Source organism: Carcharodon carcharias, chromosome 12 (assembly GCF_017639515.1).
Source record: "Carcharodon carcharias isolate sCarCar2 chromosome 12, sCarCar2.pri, whole genome shotgun sequence".
NCBI classification, from domain to species: Eukaryota; Metazoa; Chordata; class Chondrichthyes; order Lamniformes; family Lamnidae; genus Carcharodon; species Carcharodon carcharias.
The window spans coordinates 13,233,404-13,237,200 of NC_054478.1; positions in this window are offsets into that span (position 1 = coordinate 13,233,404).

The window sequence follows — 3,797 nt, forward strand, 5'->3', positions numbered from 1 at the left end:
GGTCATGAGGACTCGAAACGTCAACTCTTTTCTTCTCCACCGATGCTGCCAGACCTGCTGAGTTTTTCCAGGTAATTCTGTTTTTGTTACAGGTATGAGTGGCTTGTCTTAATTATCTGGTAAGTTTATTAGGTAATAAACAGATAGACACAAAGAAGTTGGTTATACTTAACAACAGCAGTAAGATACAGCTGGTTGAGTTATTGGACCCTGAACTGCAGAAGCTTAGTTGCTGTGATGCTGTTTCTTAAAGTGTTCTGCGCGCTGAGGGTCTCTAGATTCTATCTTTAATGCTTAGATAAAAGCAAAATACTGCAGATGCTGGATGCCTTTTATATCCTTTTCTGGGCCTGGCTTTATATCATATAAGGTGATCGATCAGTTTAGTTATTCTGATTAGGTTACTGTAAGCTCCATGTTCAGTTGATCAGTTTGCTATTATTTCGTTATGGGCTTGATTAGTTTTTTGTTATTATTATCTTCATGTGTGATGTCTTTGTTTATCGAGCAGGAGACATGGCCAACATTCCTTGCCTTAACTGTTATTTACAAAGGTTATTATATTACAGAAATGTCTTTCAAACCCTTTCTAATTTAATCCATAAAGCTGCACAATTTTACTAACCAATTTTAACCATTAAGTTACAAAAACCTACAGTTCTCTGTTGGTATTTATTAATGAATTAGATAATGCAGTAGACAGTGTATCTTATATTTGCACTCATGGGAGATGGTGGTATTGTGGTAAATGTCACTTAACTAACAATCCAGTAGGGCCCAGGTGAATGTGCTGGGTTCCAATCCACCATGGAACTGACGGAAGTTAAATTCAATTAGTAAATCTGGAATTGAAAGCTAGTCTCAGTAATGGTGACCATGAAATCATTGTTGTAAAATTAACATCCTTTAGGGAAGGGAATTTTTTTTTTTTAATTTATTCACTCTCAGAATGCAGGCATCACTGGCTGGGCCAGCATTTATTGCCAATCAGAGGATTGAGAGTCAACCACATTGGTGTGGTCATGGAGTCATGTGGAGGCCAGACCAGCAGATTTCCTTTTACAACCATTGACAATGTGACATGGTCATCATTAGACTTTCAACTCCAGATTTTTTATTAAACTCAAATTCCACCATCTGCTGTGGTGGGGTTTGAACCCCGGTCCCCAGAGAATTGCCCCAGGCCACCAGATTAACCAGCCTAGTGACAATACCACTACACCATTCCCTCCCCTTTAAATCTGCTGTCCTTACCTGGTCTGGCCTACATGTGACTCCAGACCCACAGCAATGCAGTTGACTTTTAACTGCCCTAGCAAGCCACTCAGTTCGAGGGCAATTAGGGATGGGCAACAAAGGCTGGCCTTGCCAGTGACACCCACATCCCATGAAATAATAAAAGGAAACACAAAAATTGGTGATGTAGTAATTGGACGAGAGCATAAAATTACAAGGAGACATTAACAGATTAAGTAACACTGTGACAGATGGATTTCAATGCACATAAGTGTGAATTTGTCCATTGTCGACCATAGTGGGATTGATCCCAGTATTGTATCTGTGTGTGTGCGTGCATGTGTCACTTAGAGAAATCTGAGCTGATGAGAGATCCAACAAGGATTTGTAAAGGATAGGTCTTGTCTAATGAACCTAGTTGAATTTTATTTTTTTAAGTATATAACTAAAGTAGTAGGCAAAGAAATGTGTTTCTCTGTGTATGTATGTCTGTGTCTCTCCATGTCTCTACCTCTGTGTGTGTGTGTGTGTGTGTGTTTCTGTGTGTCTTTGTGCCTGTCTATTTGCATGCATGTCCCTCTCTCTGTCTGTCTGTCTCTATGTGTGTTTGAGTACATGTGTGTCATAGAATCGTTACAACACAGAAGGTGGCCATTTGGCCCATCATGTCCGTGCTGGCTCTCCTCAGAAGGGGATGTACTGCCACTACCCATGCTCTACCCACACCCCTGCAAATTCGTCTTTTTCAGATATTTAGAAAATATTTAGAATAAAATGCTTAGAAAGATTTACAGCACAGGAGACCATATTGTCCATCATGTCTGTGCCAGCCAAAAAACAAGCTTCACATCATAATCCCATTTTGCAGCAATTGGCCCATCACCCTGGAGGTTATGGGACTTCAGGTGCATATCCAGACAGCTTTTAAATGATTTGAGGGTTTCTGCCTCTACTACCCTTTCAAGGAGTGAGTTCCAGACCCCCACAACCCTCTGGGTGAAAAGATATTTCCTCATTTCCCCTCTAATCCTCCTACCAATCACTTTAAATTAACGCCCCCTAGTCACTGGCCTCTCTGCTAAGGGAAATAGGTCCTTCCCACCCAGTCTATCCAGGCCCCTTACAACCTTGTACATTCCAATCACATCTCCCTTCAACCTCCTCTGTTCCAAGGAAAACAATTCCAGCCTATCCAATCTTTCCTCATAGCTGCATTTTCCAGTCCTGGTAACATCCCCATAAATCTCCTCTGTACCCTGTCGAGTGCAATTACATCCTTTCTGTCCTGAGGTGGCCAGAACTGCACACAGTACTCAAGTTGTGGCTTAACTAGTGTTTCATATAGTTCTAGCATAACCTCCCTGCTTTTATAGTCTATGCCTCATCTAATCCACTTGAATTCCGAGGTCCCTCATTTCCTCCACACTTCTCAGTATTCTCCCATTTATTGTGTAATCCTTTGCTTTGTTTGACTTCCCCAAATACATCACCTCATGCTTCTCTGGGTTGAATTCCATTTCCAACCTTTTCTGCCCACCTGACCATCCATTAATATCTTCCTGCAGTCTACAGCTTCCCTCCTCACTATCAACCACACGCCCAATTTTTGTGTCGTCTGCAAACTTCTTGATCATGCCTCCAACACTGAAGTCCAAATCATGAATATATAACACAAAAAGCAGGGGACCTAGTACCCCACTGGAAACAGCCTTCCAGTCGCAAAATCATCTGTCAATCATTACTCACCATCAACACCTCTTTGATCTTTTGTCTGTGACATCTTTTGGTTATCTCCACCTATCACTGGCCCTCTATCTAGCTCCACCTGTCCCACCCCCCACCTTAAACCAGCTTATATTTCACCCCTTTTCTATTTTTCCTTAGTTCTGTTAAAGAGTCATACGGATTCGAAACGTTAACTGTATTCCTCTCCGCCGATGCTGTCAGACCTGCTGAGTTTTTCCAGGTATTTTTGTTTTTGTTCTCCAACCATTTACTCTTTGTTTCCTGCCGCTGAGTCAATTTTGCATCCAGCTCACTACATTCCCCAGGATCCCATGGGTTTGTACCTTTTTAACCAATCTGCCATCCGGGACTTTATCCTCCTTAAAATCCACGTAGACCACATCAGCTGCATTACCCTCATCAATCCTCCTCATTACCTCCTCAAAAAATTCAATCAAGTTAGCCAGACACAGCCTTCCCTTAACAAATCCATACTGACAGTCCCTGGTTACCCTGTCTTATCCTGTCTCTTAGAATTGATTGCAATAATTTGCCCACTAAGGTTTGACTAGCTGGTCTGTAATTATTTGGTCTCTCCTTTGCTCCATTTTTAAACAAAGGTACAATGTTAGCAGACCTCCAATCCTCCGGCACCTCACCTGTATCCAGTGAGGATTGGAAAATGATGGTCAGAACATCTGCTATATCTTCCCTGGCTTCTTTTAACAGCCTGAGGTACATTTCACTCGGCCCTGGTGATTTATCCTATTTCAAGGATGCTAATCCCTGTAATACTTCCTCACTCCCTATATTTATCACATCCAATATTTCACACT